Here is a 21,037-nt window from a genome sequence, read left to right as displayed (position 1 = left end):
ATGCTAATGAACACGAGGCAACAAAATAAAAATATAGATAGCTGGTTTCTTCTTTTCCTTTCTTGCTTTTTTTATTTTGTAGGATTAAACCCAGGACATCCCAGAGCTGGGCAAGTGCAGTACCACTGAACTACAACCCCAGCCTGCATTTCTTGACACTTTTTTTTTATAAGGCACCAGGGATCAAACTCATGACCGTGTGCTTGCAAGGCAGGCACTTATTCCACTGAGCTAAATACCTTGACATTCTTCTTAACATATGCAGGAAGATGTGAGTTTCCCAGAAAGGATTCCACATCAGAAATGTAGTACTGTTCTTTTTAGGGCTTCAGCTTCCTTACTTGTACAAATTAACAAAATAATTTCCGCAATTATGATATTAGGGTGATATAAAGATCAAATGAGTTAATATATGTAAAACATTTAAAATCGAATCTGGGTACCTAGCGAGGATAATGAAAACACTTGCTATAAGGTTGAGCTCCTATTATTGTCCTTATGATTATTATTTTACTTTCTTTTCTTTCTTCTTTATAGGAAAGAGTAGCAGTCATGTATTCACAGAATTGTGGAACTGGGGAAACCTTTGGAGTATTGTTTTCAGACCTATGCTCTGTGAATATTCCCAGGAAATGTCAAGTTAAATCATGACTGTTGTCACCATCAGGTCCTTCCTTTCATGTGCCTGAGATCCCAGTCTCCAAGGGGCTGACGCTCTACTCAGTGTCTCTTAAATTAATCTGACCCTGAAACCTTCTCCTCATGGATACCTCTTAACCCTTTAGAACCTGGTCCTTGAAGAAACTACGGATAGTAATCTAGGGGCAAAAAACTCCCAAACGCCTAGATGTCCAATACCAGTTCGTGTTCTCTAAAATTGAAGAATGAATTTTTGGAACAACAGAGGTTAAGAGTAGGGATATATATTGAGAGAAAGAAAGCTGCTGTCTAAGAGAAAGACAGAAGGGATCCTGAGTGGGTTGCCAAAGACTCTGCCTTTACTAGGGACTCTTACAGAGTAAGACCACAAAGTGAGGCAGGTCTAAGGTCAGGAAAACATGGGAATTTGCAAAGGGGGCAGGAGGTGGGAGAGAACTATGACCAACCAGTAAGATTAACCACTCAGGGAAAATTGATTAAATAGGAGGAAAATGGGAAAGCAAGTTGCATAGCAAGTGAGCATGCGACTTTAAGTCACTTAAAGAACAGTGACTTTCTGTAGGGGGTTGGGATGCTGACTTCTGGCTTCCTCAGGATGATAGAGACCTAGTTAGACTATCAGTTCCTGATGCTTGCCCTTAGGAAGTATGTGAGTGCAATTGTTTTCTCTTTTGTCTTGAGGCCTGGCCCACAGTGGAGGTGTCTGTCCCCTCACAGTTACAAGGTATCTGGTTTTCTGCACTGGCTCCTTTGATGACCTACCCCTGCCTGGCTGCCAATAGTATTTCTATCTAACTCAGCTGCCTGTAACAATAGGAACTCAGTGAAGTTCGAAGCAGAAAATGCCTTCTGCTAAGCCCTCACCTGGAGTGGAGTTGAGGCCTGGAACATGGGTTCTTAAGTGTCTTCTCCAGGAGGCTTTGCATAAGGTATGCAACTTGTTTGGTCTTGGGATAAATGAGAATGAAAACCTGCTGGCTCCAGCATGGGCCTCAGGACGTGGGGCTGGCGTGTGTGAACATGTCCCCTGAGCCAGCTTCTGCAGGATGCTGGGCTTTCCAGGGCCTCCTATTTCCTTTATATTATATTATATTCCATTATATTAACATAATTAGTATGACTTCCATGTATCACTTAAACATTTGATTCTGTGAAAGAGAAAAACATGTCAGCAGAAGCAGCTCTAGGATCCCCACACTACTGCAAGCAGTACCACGAAGCTGCATGACATAATGACCCAGCCCTCTTTATTAGAGGAGGCAGAAGAAACACCTGCCGCCTGTCCCTGTCAGAAGGCGTGGCCTGATGTGGGTCTCTGGATTCTCCTCTTAGAATTTCTAAAATGGGGATGGCAGGAAGGTCCCCTGGGTCACCACATCACCAGACTCACAGTGGGCCACCAGCCCACTGTGCCCTGTGTGACTGGACCACTGGGAAGTGTTCACAGTCAGCTTTTAGAAACTTTGGAGCAATGTATGAGTCATTTTATGTTTGTTATATTGAAATATCTTTTAAGTGGAGTGTATATTTGTCCACCTGTACAGCATTTTATTTTTCTACTAATTTATTCTCATTGTATTTTATGAAAGCATCAGTTCAAGTCAGATGAAAAAATAAAATTAAAAAAAAAAAACCCTTTATCCCGCAGACAGTTTGAGAAGTGGTCCAGTACAGTGGTTCCCAAAAGTGTTTTTGGAGCTCACATGGCTTGAGCAACACAATTCTCAGGCCCCCCTCAGGGCCTCAACATGAGAAAGCCTGGGGGAAGATCTAGCAGTCTGCACCCCAACAAACTCCCCAGGAGATGCCTGTACATCCTGAAGCTTTGGAAGCCTTGAGATCACCTCAAGGATAATTTTACTGTCTTCCAAGAGTCGCACAGTGAGAAACAGTATGACATTCTGTACTCCTGCATGCAAAAGTAAGGTAACACCACTTTCCTAAAATCAAAGTAAATTTACTTTGAATTTCCATACACTTGGGCGACTGCTGACGTCATTATCAGTCAGGATTAGGTTCAGCTACAGGTAATGGACATGAGTCACAGAGGCTGCAGATTTTGGAAAACAAAGTCAGGACACTAAGGTTCTCTTGAGGTACATTTTGTTTGTCCTTCACCCCAAAACCTATGAACACAGCCTGTCCACCTTCTTAATCAGGGAAATCTCAAAGAGGGTTCAATGAATAAGGGTGATTTATCACCCTTGGTTACAACCCTGGAGCCAAATCAGTCCTTAGAAAGTCCAAGCCCGCTCTGAGTAGTTTGGAGTTTTTTAGACGCCAAACTCCCACACACCATACCACCTTTTACCACTGGCTGCTGAGGTCTTTAAAACTTCTCTCGTAGGTTTTGGAACCCAAATTATTTCCTCCTCATTTTCATTGATCTATGTAGGATTCTTTCACCTATCCTAGGGATTTATTTTCTTGTGTATTTCCTTATAAATGGAATCCTTAAGCAGAAAAGAAAAGACGGGCTAAATCACACATTACAAAATTCATGCTCATGCCTTTGGCAAGGAAACAAATATCTAGTTGAAAAATTAATCTTCTAGGAACACTAACTAGGTTCAGAAATTAATGGTTTGTGCAAAACTCTGTCTCTTTCCAGCCTGCTATATTTCTATAGGTTCCTTCTTTACAGTACTTCTAGTTTATAGCTAAGGGATGGTGTATCTATGCCGCCATGAGCAATACTTTACAGTATGTAAGTGATAACATAGGTGCCTTTAATTTAAAATAAATTATAATACATTCAATTATATATACAATGTCTACCACCTTACTAGTAAATTATATTAATTTTTTAATTTTTATTTTTAAAGAGGGTAAAATTAAACATAATGAAACAGATCATAAAAGAGACACAGATTTCAAAACAAGACAACCAGAGATCTTCACTGTCTTATTATCTCTTGTTTTCTTCCAAATAGTTGTTCATATCTTCACATACAATGAATTTATGTAAAACAAAATAGTATAGAGCTAACCAGAACAGGATGCTGAAGGCATTTTAGGTCTTCAAGGCCAGACAGTAAGGAAGTCAACAATAGCTGCTATGATGTCTCTCATTGTCTTCAAAATAGCTGTCCATACCATCATTTATGTTGAAATTAAATAATACAAAACAGACTAAAATCACTCTGAACTAAGAATAATAGTAGTACTGGGTTTCACATCATGATGCTAAGAAATCAGCATGGGGTACGATAGTGTCTTTTTTTCTTCAAAGTAGCTGCTATTTCATCGTGCATTATATTATATATTCTCATAAACTTTTTAGAAGTTCTATGCATGCACGAGTGTCTACGTGTATATCTATCTTTTCTGTATGGGGTGGGGGGAAACGAACCAAGACAAACCAAAACAAATTCCTAGAAAAAGACATATAAACAACAATAGCAAAGAGCCCAGCACACTGACAATATCAAAACAAGGTGCATAACTAGGGTTGTTATTTTACATATTGATCTGCAAGAGTTCCTCAAGTCACCATACAATAATATGCACAATTGTTCCAATCCTATGAATGTTAAGTATTTTGTTCCAAGAACTTATAGAGTTTGTAGTGCAATCACCTTAGCTATCCTAAGTGTGTTTATATAATTTTAAACATTTTTCTTTTCCCTTTCTTTTTCCTCATTTTCCCTGAGATATTATTTTTTCCCTTTTTAAGCAGATTCTTATCCTTTCACTGTAATTATTGAGTATTTTGTATCTTATGTACTCTTGTCATTTCTTACACTAAGGGGACTATTTGGTATTTACACATGTAAGTTTGATTTATTTCACTTATGAGTGAAAAAAAAAAGAACTACAGGCCAATCTCCCTAATGAACATAGATGCAAAAATTCTCAATAAAATTTTGGCAAACAGACTGTAGCAAATCATCAAGAAGATCATACACCATGACCAAGTGGGATTCATTCCAGGAATGCAGGGATGGTTCAACATACGCAAATCAATAAATGTAATCCACCATATCAATAGAGCCAAAAATAAGAACCAAATAATCATTTCTATAAATGTATAAAAAGCTTTTGATAAGGTTCAATATTTATTCATAATAAAAACCTTACAGAAAATTGGAATAGATGGTCCTTTCCTCAACATGATAAAAGCCATTTATGACAAACCAACAGCCAGCATCATATTAAAAGGCCCCAAACTGAAGACCTTTACCTGAAAATCAGGCACAAGACAACGATGTCCATTATCACCACTCTTATTCAGTAAAGTGCTAGAAATACTAGCCAGAGCAATTAGATAAGAGAGAGAAATAGAAAGAGTGAGGGTAGGAAAAGAAGTTAAATTATCATTATTTGCTGATGACATGATACTCTACATAGAAGACCCCCAAAACTTCACTGAAAGGCTCCTAGGTATAATAAATAAACTCAGTAATGTAGCGGGATACAAAGTCAACACTCAAAAATCCATAGCATTCTTATACACTAACAACAAAATCACTGAGAGAGAAATAAGAGAAGCCACACCCCTTCACACTAGCCTCCAAAAAAATGAAATACTTAGGAATCAATCTAACAAAAGAAGCAAAAGATCTATTCTGGGAAAATTATAATATCCTGAAAAAGAAATCAAAGAGGACCTCAGAAAATGGAAAGACATCACTTATTCATGGATAGGAAGAATAAACATTGTGAAAATGGCCTTTCTCCCAAAATTGTTATACATGTTTAGTGCAATCCCAATAAAAATACCACTAGCATACCTCACAGATCTAGAGAAATCACTCCTAAAATTCATCTGGAACCAGAAGAGATCCAGAATAGTAAAGGCAATTCTAGGCAACAAAGGCAAGGCAGGAGGCAGCACAATCCTTGACTCAAAGTCACACTACAAAGCTACTGTAATAAAATCAGCATGGTACTGGAATAAAAACAGACCTAAATATCAATGGAATAGATTAGAAGATACAACTACAACTACAAACACACCAGGCCACCTTATCTTTGATAAAGGGGCCAAACACATCCACTGAAAGAGAGATAGTCTCTTCAATAAGTGGTACTGCAAAACTGGCTCTCCATATGTGGAAAACTAAACTAGATTCAAGCCTATCACCATGTACTAAACTAAAGTCTAAATGGATCAAAGATCTAAATATTAAAACAGAAACACTAAATTTGTTGGAAGACAAAGTAGGTAGAAATTTTGAATTATGTAAAATTTTAATGTGCCAGAGAGGTAATAACATATTTGTTACACTTTATATTCAATCGGTTTTTCAAGTTTTCGGAAGACAAAATTTGATTTGCTCTTATGTTCCCTAGTGCCCTATCTGTTCCCTGGTATGAAGAATCTCCATCTTTCATTATAGAGTCAAAAACTCCCAGAAAGCATAGGATTCTTGTACATAGATATACTGAAGATGGTTTTCTTTTTTCTTACCTACTTCTTTAACAAATAGTTTCAGAAAAAAAAATGAGAAGAGGGGAAATCTTATCAAGTTAAACATTTTGTAGGAAAAGCATGATATGTAATTTGTATATCAAATTCATTCATATTTTTAACTTATATAATTGAAAAAGTTTTCCTTCATTTTAGTTGCATAGCTGTTTGTTTGTTTGTTGCTATGTAGTTCAGGCTGGCCTTGAGCTCACTATGTAACCAGGATGGCCTCAAACTTGCAGTGATCTTCCTGCCTCAGCCTCCTGAGTGCTAGCACTACAGGCCTGTACAACCACCCTGGCCTTAGTTGCTCAGCTTTAAAGAAAATAAAATTATTTGCAAATTCACTTAAAGGCATTCACTTTTGTTTGTTTGTTTTTTGTTTTGAGAGAGGGCCTTGATATGTAGTCCAGGCTGGCCTTGAACTCACCTTGTAGCCTAAACTGATTTTGAACTCCCAACTATCTTCCTGATTCAGCCTACCGAGTGCTGGGATTACAGGCATGCACCACCACACCCTACCCTAACCCTAACCCTAACCCTAAAAACATTCACTTTTGAATATTGTAGTTCATTTTATTTGAACCTTAAAGAAAGATACCATTTTGAAGCACTGTCTTTTATATCCACACGATTCCTCCCCTTTATGAGGTAATATATACTTGTTACATATTCAAACCAAATGAAGTATGTAAAATAAAGATTTGGCTATTTTTTGGTGCCAAATCTTTGGAATTAATCACCCCAAAATCAGGCAAATTGAGATGGCTTTGGTAACAATAGGTTGGCTGTTAGTGAATTTTTTTCAGCCAAATTACTAGCAGCACAGGCGGCACTGGGTCAGTGTGGATGAATTCTTTATGAAACTCAAGATGCCACTGAAAATAGATGTCATTTTGAAACATCTCCTCCCAGTGAGTTGTGCCAAAACGTTCTCTTTTGGCTTTGGCACAGTGAATTGCTGCAGGACAGGCTCATTAACTCAAGGAGAGCTCCAAACTTTTTTGTGTTAAGATGTTTCTATTTAGCAAGATGCACCAGGCAGTTAAAAAAACAAAACAAAACAAAACAAAATTCTGAGAAGAAAACAAGAGGAAAAAAAGAGTTCACATGTTTTTTCACATTATTTAGAAATATACCCATACGCTAAGGACTGGACAAATCTTACATATACAGATTAAACCAGGGAGACGTAAATCTTGTTCCTCTTGGTTTTTTTGAGCTTTGCAGTTCACCTGATCTTTCATTTTGCAGCAAAGGCAGAACCTTGGTGGTGGCAAAATGGGATTACCTTTCACAAGCTTTTTTGACACACTCAAACCAGGATCTGTTAGTCTTCCTTCTTGAACCAAGGAAGAAAGTGGTTCAGAAGAGATGGGAAACACAAGTGCCTGCAATTTTTCACTTGATTAAACCCTGACAGCCATCCTGCTTGTTCCTGAAATGGAGGGGAAAGAAGGTTAAAAAAAAAAAAAAAAAGGAACCAGGTGAGAGGGAGGACAGAGAAGCTGCACCGCGTTTGTGCAGCCCAGGAAGGCAGTGCGCGGCCACCTGGCTCCCCTCTCCAGCCTTTGGCTGGCCGATGGCATCGCTCCATCAGATTACATGTCCGCTGAGCTCAAACACAGCTCGCAATCTTGCTCCATGTAGCTGCCTGGGCAGCTGCTACCAATTGATCTAGTTTGGATTATGAGAATGATAGTACATTATTTATTCATTTATTCAACATTTATTGAACATTAACTGTGCCAGGCATAGGAGAGGCACCAGGGGCAAGACACGAAATTTGTATTCTAATGAAAATGAAACCTTTTATTACACTTTCTGGCCCTACACATTTGCTTGGCAAGCAGTAGATGCTCAATAAATTTTTTGTTGTTGTCGCATTGCACCGAACTGGCTTCTGAAGAGCATTCCGGTGTCAGTTAACCCAGCTGAGACGTGAAGTGTGGTTATGGTTCTCCCTCAAATAATGAGAACATTTGTTCCACCCTGATTCACTTCCTGCTCAGAGTTTATTAAAAATACACTCACTGTCAAGATTCGTCCTCAGCTTGATGTATTTCGAGGGATAGGTGGCTCACCAGAAGAACCATACACAGAATCCTACCTCACCTCTGAAATCTGACCTCTAGATGTCTTTCAGATTCGCTGATTTGATTGGATTCTTGCTAGAACAAAACATCAGACTCCAACCTCAAAGGAAATAAATTAGGCTGTGCCACGCGAGGACAAATGGTTGACATTGCGCTCTTGGGAACATCTTGTGTGCAGCTGTGAACAGCTGAGTTAGTGCCAGTTAAGCTGCGATAGCATCACTGGGGAGAGAGATGAAGGGCGATTCATTCACGAAGTGCTGTTCAAAGGGTGTCCTAAAGATTTATTTTCTGCTATCTCCCTTCTCTCTAAAATTTACACGGGGGTGGAATGATTGGATGCTGTAATTCTGCTGGAATTGCCGCTCTTCTCCATCGGGATTGGTGTTGCAGGATGATGTGCACTTGGCATTCATAAACAGAAAGGAAACAAGAAAAAGCACCCTTTCACTTCACAGAGAGGATCCCTGTCTGACTGTCTTGAGTGATGCTTTAACCAGTTATTCATTTCCTTATGAATAAGCCTCAGTTGTACTCTCTTCTGGCAAAGAAAAGCACAAGATGAACAGACGAGAAGGATTCCCTCAAAGAGCAGCTTTATCACTCTCATTTGCAGTTTCAGTCCTCAGAATGAAGCTATTGGCTGTGTGTCCACTGACCACAGATGGTCACTCCTCGCATGGACAGGGGTGGAGTCAGCGACTAACTGGCAATGAAGGGGGCAAAGGAAGCAGCAATCAGAAGGCGTCTTGTAGAAAGAGACTGAAATGGCATCTGGACATGTTTTAAACAGACTTCGTCTGGGGCTGGAAAGGGGATGGCGCGTGTGAGATGCTCTAGCACCCCAGAGTGAGAAAGCAAAGCAGCGGAATTGAAATGCAGTGGGGGGACCTTTAAAGTCACTGTTCCCAAACGCAGATCCAGTCTGTGTCCCGGATGCCCAGAGACATCCCTCCCAAACTCACTGGGCCTCCGAGCTCCTGGCCTCATTTATATGCAGAATCCCTGGGAGAAGAGTTTTTCTCACTGCTCTCTAGATGAATCCAGAGTATGTAGCTAGATTTGTGAATTACTAGTAGATCCTGCCTGAACAAATGAACAAAAATAAAGCAGATGAAAGACAGAGGAAGAAAAAACTGCATGCAAGGGAAGTAAAACAGAAGTCTCATCTTTTTGGTTGATGCCAATCAGTACATCACAATTTTGTAATCTCTAAAGGCAACTGGCCCCCCATAGCCACAAATGCCACATGTATGGAGGCCACCAACCATGCATTAAAAACAGTCAGGAAAAAAGTGCATTTCTACAGAATGTGTGCAGACTTTTTCCTTCTTACAATTCCCTGAATGCATTGTAACAATTATCACATTGCAATGTTTCCATATTATAATGAGCCTGAAGATGCTATAAGGTATCCCAGAGAATGTATGTAGATTCTCTGTAAATACTACATCACTTTGTATAAGGGGTTGGAGCAGCCACTAATTTTGATATGGGGAAGTTGGTACTTCCAACTGGTACTGGTACTGGTGCTCCCTGGGTACTGAGGGAGGCTTATGTATCCCTTTCTGATCCAATTTTTTTATTCCTAAATCTTTTAATATTTAAATTTTGAGGAATTTTGTGAGTGAGGTAAGATTCATAAAGTCTCCTTCACACACAAGGCACTGCGAGAAGACGCCCACATGAGAGGTTGAAGACGCAGGATCTGAGCCCAGAGCCTGTGTCTGCCGGATCTGTCTTCTCCACGCAGGTGGAAGGCCAGGGCAGACACAGTCTGATGAGCTGTGCCTCACAGAGATGCATGACGGGGTGCAGCAGGAACCGTGTGGAAGGCACAAAGAGAAACCCACGAGTTCCTGTGGATTTCACGGGGAGGCTGCAACCCGCACGGATGCAGAAGGGGGCTCTCTGGAGGCGGTGATGCCGGCTTTGAAATCTCAAGTGATGAATCAAAGCCAGTCAGAAAAAGAATGAAGGCCATTCCAGGTAGAGCAAAGCCTCAGAGAAAAGAGAAAGTAGCTCCTGACATCTCTCAGGAAAGGGTGAATGGATACAAAGTGGCTGGAGTAAAAAACTATTCAATTATTGAAACTTAACTATTAATGGTTATGTAATTGAGACTAATTTGAGGTATCACAATCATTTATAGTAACTGACAGAAATGGTAATTGTGATGTTCCAATTTGTATTGGATAATGAGTCATTCCACATATGAGAGGCATCAAACAATGCATTATTTATGCTCTTGGAGTCTGTGGGTCGGGGATTCTGACACTGCATAGGTGGGCAACTAGGTCACTTCCTTTTGTCAGGTCTCAGCTAGCGGTGATCTGACCACTGGGGCTAACGGGTCCACTTCAAAGAGGCATCCACGGCCTTAGCAGTGGGCACAGGAGACTGAACATAAGTGGGACTGCTGGCAAGAGCAGCGCCCTCTGCAGCAGAGAAGCAGAATTTCTTCAGAAGTGGACCCGTGTCCCTGTGAACAGATCAGGGTCAAGAGAGTGCCTTGATCGGCCTTGACAGATACAAAGTGTTGGCTTCAGCGTATTCTATCACTGCGCCAGGCACAGCCTGTCCAGACTCAAAGGGAGGGGGCCAAAAAGCACCAAAGAGTTTAAAGCTACTATGTGGAATTAGCATCTATGGAACACTTCCTGTGTACCTAATACTATCAAATGTCCTCAGATCTCACCATAACAGTATGACACATATGCCATTATCATCTTCAGTTTACACATGAGGGGCCAAAGACTCAGGAAAGATGTGTAACTTGTCTAATGTCCTAAGTAGCTAGCCTGGGAAGTGAACCCAGATTTGTAGAATTTGAAGCTTTAAACTGTATCTCCTTGGTATTCTTTGTGACTCAGTCCTGACTTCTGGTCCACTTGCACAGTAGAATCATTGTAACTATTTGCAAAAATAAAGTCTTCTCAATTATATATCTAAGAGGACTCCACTGGGAGGCACCATCATGGTCAGAGAGGACCACACTCCGTCAGAAGCAGAATCCTTGCAAACCGACGGCTGTTCAGGCTTCCAGTCTAACAGCTACATGTCATACAGCTGTGGAAATCATTCTCCCTGGATGCGATCATTCCCCAAGGCCTTCTTTCTGCATCCTGAAATCACGGACAACTATGAAGTGGAAAATGCTTCTGGATCAAAGTTCTCTCATCACCAGGAAGAAATAATACGAGTTTGAAACGTTCATACTTTGGAATATGAAAAATATCTTTTGATTATGTTGTATAACATAACAATTGGAAGAGGAATCAGTAGCATCTCAACACAAATAAATATTTTTCATTTATTCATTAATGCCAAAAATATACAGGGACACCAACTATGTACCAGGCACTGGGCTGGATTATGAAGATGTTCTGGAATGAGACAGAAAGGGTCCCCCACAGAGTTTATGGTCTAGTGCAGGAGACACAGAAAAACTAAGCAGTTATTTCCACAAACAATAGTTAATATCATTCCCAAAGTATTGTGAAAAAACCTAAGAAGGTAACAAGATAACACTCAGCAGAAGGGTGAGATGTGTGGTGTTGGTGCAGACCTCTTGGGGACATAATGATGGACCTGAAACCCAAGGGAAGGAGGACAGGAAAAGCCACAATCCTGTGTACTTTACTCTGACTTACTCTTTGGTTCCAAATGCTTTTCTTTTTAGTTCAGATTGTTATAACTGGAGTCAAGCTAAAACATCATTAACACATGAATGCAAAGAAAATCTAACTGGTATTTAGTCCAATATGGAGTTTGTGTGCCCAGACTCTAGAGGTGGAAACTGTTTCTTGACACATGTAAACCCTGAGATTTAAGTGTAGACTTTATTTCCCAGTGGGTGAGAAATATAAAGTCTAGGTTCACTTCCAGCTGTCCATCTCAAAGGGCACAGCAGCCAGCATGCCCTCCACAGGCTTGGGCGCTCATGCAGTCCTGATGGGCCATTCTGCCCATCTCCCAGAGCCTCCGCCAGGCAGCTGAAGTGGGTTAGAAATTTAGGACATCATCTGAATTTTACTTTTCAAAATGTAACACTATTTATAGTCACTTGTTCTTAGTGGTGGTGATGGGGGTCTGAATTTACAAGCTATGATGTTATAAGGTAATGCTCAGGTGGAGGGTGGGGTAGAAAGTCTAGTTTGTGTGTGTTCTAACATGGTCACCTGTGTGCACTTACTGACCTAAGGAGGGCGTCTTTAGTACTTGAGCTCCTGGCATGTGCCAGAAAGAGGTGGTGACATATGGATTGGGCACTTCAGGTTGGTGCATTTTAGTCATTTGGGGAATAGCTAAAGCTGTAATTATTTTTTAAATATTTTTAAAGATAACAAAATAAAAATTTCAAAACACAACAGTTAGGTATATACATTGGTATTAGGTATATTAGGTATATACACAATGTATGTATACATTGTTATATTCAAATCAGTTACTCAGAGTGGAAAACATTTGCATTTAATTGTCCAAACAATACTAGCACAAACCTGTCTCTTCAATGAGCTCAGAAAAGTCAGTAGTGTAACTATTTTTTATGTACATAGTTTTTTAGTTTCTCAAACTAGTGAGACAACACAATGTTTACACATAACATGTCTGATTTATTTCACTAATAAGTATGGTTTCAAGTTGCATTCATTTAACTATAAAAATCTCAAGTTTATCCTTCTTTATGGCTGAGTAGTAGCCCATTATATAAAAATACCACATTTTTAAAAAATCTATTCCTCAGTTGGTGGACATTTAGGTTGTTTCCAAGGTTGGCTTTTACAAATTGTGCTGCTATAAACATGGGTGCACATATATCACTGTGATATAATGTTTTCAATTCTTCTAGGAAGATACCCAAAAGGGAATAGCTTGGTCAAATAAGACCTCCAATCCTAGATTGTTGAGGAATTTCCACAGTGATTGAACCAGTCTGCAGTCTCACTAATAGTGGAGAAGGATTCCTTTTCCTTCACAGCCCCTCAAACATTATTTATTGGTTGATTTCTCAATAATAGCCATTTTATCTGGTGTGAGGTGGAATCTCAGTGTTTACACCTGTAATTATTTGCAAAACTATTCTTTGGAAATTGCTTCAGGTGTGTGTATATATCTGTAATGATGTAAATATGCATATACTTAATAGTATAATTGGCCTTTTTACCCAGGCTGGGCATCCCTAACCTGAAATCCAAAGTGCCCCCAAGGCTAAATTTTTTTGAACACTGACATGGAAAATTCATACCCTGATCTTTTTTAGCTTAGTGAACACAACTTTTTTTTTAAATGAAAAAAGAACAAAAACAATGATACAGAATTTCAAAACAAAATAGTAGGAGTTTAACACTGGTTAATACATTGCATATTGCTATCTTCAAAGCAGTTGTTCAGATTACAAGACATAGGCATGAAAAAATTATCAAACAATGAAAGCACAAACTCTTCTTTTTGATGAACCAACAGAGATTGGTAGTATAATTATCTATCACATATATGTATATGTATATATATATATAATTTTCCCTTATTTCCTTTCTCCTTTCCCCCATCCCAGTTGTTATGTCTTTCAAGTAGACCACACTCTCCTCACTCTTATAATATCTATTATACATTTTGGGTCTTATTTATCTTTCAGCTTTTTACACTAGGGAGACAATTTTATGTTCAAATTTATTTGCATTAAATCCCCTTCAGGAAATGTGCACAGTGTGTACACAAAGCATAAATGAATTTTGCTGTTTAGACTTGGTTCCACTTACATGATAGCCTATTATGAATATACAAGCTCCAAAAACCTGAAGAAGTCTAAAATTCAAAACATTTCTGGTTCCAAGCACTTCAGATAAAGGATACTCAACCAGTACAGATTTATTAGTTAATCCTCAAAACAGCAGCTAGTAACCTAATATATATTCCCCTTTCACTTATTTCTCTCAATAACCCTACAAAATTGTTTCTGATGTAACACTTTATAACCAGGAAAGTAATAGTGAACCAACTAAGAGCTGTGTTGTCCAGCAGAATAGCCAGTAGATACGCATGGCTATTTAAATTCTTTAAAATTTAAGGAAACTAAGTAGCCAACCCCTCAGTCATGTTAACTTCGCTTCTTGCATTTACTAGGACATCTCCATCTCCATGAAAGTCCCGCTGGACCCCTCCGGTTCACGCAGGCTGGTGTTGTATGCAGTGGCTGCGCTGGCATATGTGTGGTAGCCTGGCTGGCAGCCAGTCTCCACAAGTCACCATAGCACCTCCCCCAGTTGTGGCAACCAAAAATGTCACTAGACGGTGTTAAATGTCTCCTGGTTAGAGGGAGTAAAATCATGCCCATGTGAGAACAAATGTCTTAGTCTGAGGTTCACAGCTTTCTTGGGAACTTGAGTGAGTTGCTTTGAAAAGCAACATGGGGCTTAACTTTCCCCATTGGTAAAAGAAGAGTTTAAAAACCAGTACATATTTCCCTGGGAATTTGTGAGTGTCAGATACTGCAGGTAAATAGTTAGGCAGAAAATAAAGGTCTACTGAAGGTTTTTCAGGAGTGCAGTGCTCTGCCTCTGCCCTTATCTGAGGGTCAAGGAGATTAGCTAATATGGTGACTGGCAATTGGAGATCATAATTCCTGACCTACTGCCACCCTGTGCATGACCTTGGGCTTCCATGTTTAGATAATTCAAGGGCTGCCGGCAACGACAGATTTGATTGATTATTTAGACAACAAAACCCGGAGACTTGGAAATCCTTAAACAAACAAACAAGACTAACAGAATACAGAAAACCATCTCTGCTTCATTGTCTAAATGTTGTCGAAATGGGTTTGCAGAAGGGAAGATGTGACATACATAGGTACAATTTCCAATGGTGACTCTATTTATTATAGATTGCTAACACACACTAATTAAAAAGAGGGGAAAGAGACACAAAAGAGAGAGGATGATCTTGAGAGCATATGGAATAATGAGGCAATTAGTAAGAATTTTAGTGAAAATAGGATCAAACAACTAATTACAGTGAAAATCATCGAAATATATTAATAACTATCAATAGCTTAAGGGAAATTTCAAACTCACTGTCTAAATACAGCTTCAGCCCACCAGTGTCAGGCTCTGATTACCATGTTACTATGCTGACAGATAAGTAAATGAATATATTCCAGGTTTTCACTTCTTTTTGTCTTAAAAAACTAAATATAGGTGCTTTAGTTTTATAGGGCTTATAGGAGAAATTGGCAGCAGTATATTCTTTCCTTGAGATTTTTTCATAGTTTTAATATAAGACCGAGTTGGATATCACCTTCTGATTACATAAAATTGGCATTGAAGTGGAACACATAAATATTTAACCATTATTTTATTTTTAACTGATAAAAAGAGAAAATCTGTAAAGTATACAACTAAGAGATCAAAGCATACAACTAAGCATTGAAGAGAAAAGTAGAAAAGACTTATGTGCTGCTTAACGATGAAGACACAGCCTGAGGCCTGCATCTAAGGAAATTTTGTTGAGAGCGGTATAGTATACTTACACAAATCAAGGTAACCATGAAGTCACTAGGTCGTCACTTTTCTGCATCATAGTATATGCAGTCTAATTTTGAGTGCAATGACTATAGTTCATTTCTTGGATGTGTGCTTCAATTATTGCTGCCAGATATATCATCTATTTATTAGAAATGGCTCTGGTTTACCCTTCATTTAATAACCAGTTTACAGTATACCAGGCCTCAGGCTAAGAATTAAGCATGGCTTCCTTATTCCATTTCATCTTCACAGCAATGGTACGGAGAATATTATTTCCTCTGATTTTGCAGATAAGAACACTGGGAAGTGAAAGGGTTTGGATAAGTTACCAGTAAGGAATGTTGCAAGGTTTAAAACTCAGGTCTGCAAAATTTCCCAGTTTCTTTGGTCACTGTTTGTATTGGTTGGTTTCCTTGCACAAAATGCCTGAGATAATTCAGTTACAAAAAGAAAGGTTTCTGTTGGCTCGTGGTTCTGGAGGTTTCAGTCCAAGATCAGGCAGCCCATTGCTTTGGACCTCTGATGAAGCAGCACTCCTTTGGTGGGAATGTGTGATGGAGTCAAACCACTCACTTTGTGAACAATGAAGCAGAAGAGAAGAAGGGACCTGGGTCTTATAGTCCCCAGCACTGAGTGGCTAAGCACTGTCTACAGGCTCCACCTCTTGGAGATCTACAGCATCTTCCAAAAGCAACGCCCTGTGGCCCAACCCTTGAACCCACGGACTTCCTTGGTCCTTTAACAGCCAGTCTGTGGCATTTGTCCTCTGCCAGCTACTGATCGGTAATGGGGAAAACATACTTTTTTGTTTGTTTGTTTGTTTTGCTTTGGAGATTTAAACTCGGGCTTTTTCATTGAGTTGCATACACAGCTCTTTTTATTTGGGGACAGGGTCTTGCTAAGTCTCTCAGTTGCCCAGACTGGGCTTAAACTTGTGATCCTTCTGCCATGGCTGCCCAGCAGGCTGAGAGGAAGGTAGATTCTCTGAGGTGAAGAACCTATAATCAGCTTTCTCCACACCTGGCCGCTGTCCTCTAAGTACATTTGCCACAGTGATTTGCTCGGCCGCATTGTGGATGAGTCCCTCTTTACACCCTTCCTACACAAAATATTTTCACCTTAATATGACCAATTAGCTAAAACTGCTCAAAATTTAATTTTTTCTCAATTTCCTGTTCATTGGAGAAAAATTCTGATAGTCATTTTTAAAAGGAAATGAGTTTTACATGAATCAGTCACCAGAAGCCCAAGAAAAGATATTTAAAATAGTCTCAAAGAAAGAAGTCACTAATTTAGAGTTACTGAAGAGAGAGATGATTCTGAATTAATAAAGTATCTTAATTAAAGTATCAGTAAAAAGAGGATGTCTTATTATCTTTTTGATATCTGACGGATGAATGAATGACTCAATCAGACTCCAGTGTAGAAAGGATAAAATGATATTAGCTGGGGAAGAACCCGGTAGAAGGCTTGTTGTGCTTACTTTGGTGCATAAACAAGGCCATTTGAATACAGTTTTCCATTCAGGTGTAGACCAGGAAAAATGGTTACTGTAAGCTGGTGAACATGTCTTTTGCAATCTTTTTATGTCATTCTTTTTAAGGATAAGTAGCTCAAAGATAATGGATTCCTCAGACTCTACCTAGATGATTACAACTTTTGAATTGTTGGGACAGAAATTCATAAATTTATCACTGATTGTAAATTGCCATTGTTTGGGTGTGATATATCAAGCAAGGATCATGGTTGGGGCTTGACCCTCAGAGTGGCACCTGGCCTCCATGATGAGGCCATTGGAGTATCATGGCTCCATCCTCATGCAGCTCAGTGCCCCTGTTCGGCATTTAGTTCTCTGGAAAGTGGCTTGTCATAAATGAGGCCAGCCCACGTGCTGTCCCCTTCTGCCTTCTGCCACCGTTGTAATCAGAGGTCAGATAGATGGATCACACAACCATGGGCTTTCAGTCTGGGAGTCCAAACTGGGAATTAAATAAACCTTTTTTTCTCTTTAACGTAACCAGCATCAAGTACTAGTGATAGCAACAGAAAACTGAACTATACAATAGTAAGAAGTTTAAAAAAATTTTTTTTAATAAGAAAACAAATTATAGTCATTTCTGCTTCCTTGAACAAGTCAAATTTATTGTTCTCCTCATGCCAATAACATATGCAACTAGATTCTAACTTGATATGTGGACATTTCTTTCTGTTGAGGGAAAGCATTCAGCCTTATCTGTAATGTATTTTAAACTAAGTAGCCATCTAAGTGACACAGAACAGATAGACTAGCCAAGAAAGTTCACAAATAATCTTACAGGAAAAAACCCCACCATGTAAGTTAATTTGAATGTATTGGGCATATATTCCTCATTAGTAACTTAACTAAGATCTTGGGTTTTAAAACAATAAGTGCACAAGAGGTTGCATCCTCTGGGTCAGGAATTGGGAGACAATTGAGCGCTTCTGGGCTGGCATCTCTTATGAGGCTGCAGGCAGAGCCACCCGTGGACAGTCCCCAGTCACGAACAAGTGAAGAGCTCCTCAGAGCTCATTCTGTGGTGGGAGGCTGGAGTCACATGTCGTGTAGGCACTGTCTTTCTTATTAAGACATGTTTGTGTACTTAACAATTTCATTTTCCGGTCATTTTAGTTCCCCTCTTTCCCCCTTCTCCTCTTCTTCTACTCCAAATCTCCTTCCCATCTGCACACAGTCTGTCCTCTTTTTTCCCCACCATCTCTCTTTTATTTTGCTCTTGAAGTAATTTATACTTTGACTTTCTCATATAAGAGAAATCATGTGATATCTAACCTTCTGTGTTTGGTGTGTTTTACCTAATATTATGGTCTGAAGATCCATTCATTTTCATAAAAATGACTCAAGCTTACCCTTCTTTATGGGAGCGCAATATTCCACTGCGTACCAGTAACACATTTGATTCATCCAATCATCTCTTGATGGAAATACAGGGTGCTTGCAAGATCTAGCACCTTAGAAGTTGCCTACCACTTTGTGTTTCTTGTGTGCTGATAGCTGTATTTTCTGATCCGCCAAAAGGTAACAGTCTCTGTAGCCTGTCCTTGGAAACAGAAGGAGAAAGCAAACCAACAAAAGATGTTTCTAAGTCATATATTGGAGCTTGGAATTTTCCCTGTGAATCTTTTCAAGTTATCTATGGAAGAAGTGATCTATTCACTGACTTAACTAGTCACCCAGTGCTGGCACCCTGAGATGTGGACATCCTGGTCGCTTCCATGGCCTCATGTGTGAAGCACAGAGTACCTACTCTCAGCCCAGGTTCTGGAGGAAGCTACATGATCCTTGAGATGTAAGACATGTCCAATACAGGGGTAATAATGTCCCAGAGAGGGCAAAAATTAGTTAACAGATGGTAAAAGTCCTTGCTTTTTAAAAGTATACAGCACAGATGTATTAAAACTACATGGGAGGAGGGTGAGAAGGGAAATGACCCCAGAAGTCCCTTGCAGGGCATAGGACCAATGAATTAAAAAAATGCAAGGGAAGGAAGGCTTCAAGGTGGGATGGGCTGGGTCGCTGACTCAGCGCTGGGGTTGGGGAGAAGAGGGGAGTATAGATGGACCGGCCTACATTCTACTCCTTGGACTGCAGTTTTGCTCCTCAATCTAATTTTACCTAATTTCCTCTCTTGGGGGGTTCCTCTCAGTTGATGATCCATGGAGAGCTCCTTTTTTGTGTATTGCATAGTTACAAATGCATTTAAACATATTTCCATGAGGTTGCTGGAGAAGCCATAGCTTGTGTTTAGTTTACCGTTTTGGAGTGAAACGGATTCACAGTGAAGTAAGGAAAAATCACTCCGTCTTTCCTCTTACTCCTTCCTCAGGCTCCTGTGCTGAATAAAGGTGGTCTGTGAGTCCAAGTGAGGACAGGGGAAGGCCCAGGAGACTACCGCGGACCTGTGGGGGTAAGTAGAGGATTTCGTGCCCCGGTGGTGGCACATGGTGGTCTGGTCCGGGTGCTTCTCTGGACTATCTGGATTTCCCTGTTCTCCTTTTTTAGCATGAATATTTGTATGAATGGATTATGTTGGCTCCAGTTTCAGCAGTATTTGATCCCGTGAGATACCATCTCTATCTTGACAATTGTATCTTCAAGTGAAGGCTTTGAGCCTCCTGTTTGCAGGTCAAATAGTGAGTAGACAGCAGGCTGCTAATCTAAAATTGCTGCATTCATATAAACTGCCTATCATTCCATTCTTGGAAAATCTCCATCCCTGGGGGGTCCTAGTGAATAAATACCAGGGCTAGTGTCCAGTCCCTGTGAGCCTTCTGGGCCTTGGGAGACTCTAAAGACACACTTAACCCAGATGACAGTTTTAAGTAAAGTCATCTTGTTACATGCAACTACATAAAATTCCCATTTTATAAATCAAAAATGCCTGAATAATGGCAATGCTATAGAGTTGAAAGTAGCTGAGAGATCAATCGTATTTAATGGAAGGCAAACCTTTTTGTTAACTCAATTTTTAATCTATCTTATGACATTTACTTAACAGTCACCGATTTTCTTTCATCATTTTCTAAACCCAAGGTATAACTAAATTTGAAAATGAAAATAAAAAAGTTTGTCTTCTTATAACTTAGCTTGAAAAACAAAACATAATTTTTCTGGTTTTGAACAAAGTGTACTCACTAAAAGATGTGGCCCACTCACGGCTTTACAGGAATCTGCTTCATCTTACCACTTTTCCCATAGAGTCTGCAGCACTTAGTGGAATTGGCCCAAGAAAATCAGAAATTCCAGCTTAGCACGCCTAGAGAAAAGCACAAGAAGCCGAGGAGGAAGGATCAATCAGCGTGTACTGGTTCTTCCATGTTAGCCTGGTTTCGCTAGGCCTACTGTGAGAGTTTGAGAAAAATATATACAGCCAATTTCTAAACTAGAAAATCAGCAAACTAGAGAAGAGGGCTGAGTCTTAGGGGAAGGAGAGAAGGGAAAAAAGCATCAGGAGACTTGGAAGGAGATGGGAAAGAAGTAGGAGGTTCAGGACATTGAAGAATTTTGAGAAGAGAGTTGGCAGAAAAATCGAGAGAGGGTAGAAGAGAAGTGTGGAAGGACAGCAAGCAGCCGGGAAGGGCCACTCATGGTTTCTAGTCCTGACTCTTGGATGGCTTCCTTGAAGAAATAGGAAGTGAATATTACTTTTATTTTAATTAATGAAATATTCCCTGCTTCCTTCCAAAAGAATTTAATAGCAACTGGGAAAGCCAGGAACATTCCAGAACTTCTTTGAGAGACAGAGCAAACAGCTTAGATTTCTGCTTCTTATTCTCCTTCCAGTGCCACACATTTTTCTAATACTAAG

At 39.7% G+C, this 21,037-nt stretch overlaps 1 long non-coding RNA gene across 1 annotated transcript in view; it reads left to right on the top strand.

Annotated features, from left to right (window-relative positions):
• The first annotated feature begins 6,621 nt into the window (after positions 1 to 6,621).
• LOC106025797 (uncharacterized) overlaps positions 6,622 to 21,037 on the top strand; it is a 72,113-nt gene continuing 57,697 nt past the window's right edge. Inside the window, exons 1-2 of the long non-coding RNA XR_010050097.1 lie at positions 6,622 to 19,018; positions 19,556 to 19,636. This is a non-coding gene — a long non-coding RNA (uncharacterized LOC106025797). The remainder of the gene's footprint in view (positions 19,019 to 19,555; positions 19,637 to 21,037) is intronic.

Source organism: Cavia porcellus, unplaced genomic scaffold, assembly GCF_034190915.1.
Source record: "Cavia porcellus strain 051 isolate PalLab524CR breed Dunkin Hartley unplaced genomic scaffold, mCavPor4.1 scaffold_10, whole genome shotgun sequence".
NCBI lineage: Eukaryota > Metazoa > Chordata > Mammalia > Rodentia > Caviidae > Cavia > Cavia porcellus.
This window is presented reverse-complemented; position numbering and strand designations above follow the sequence as displayed.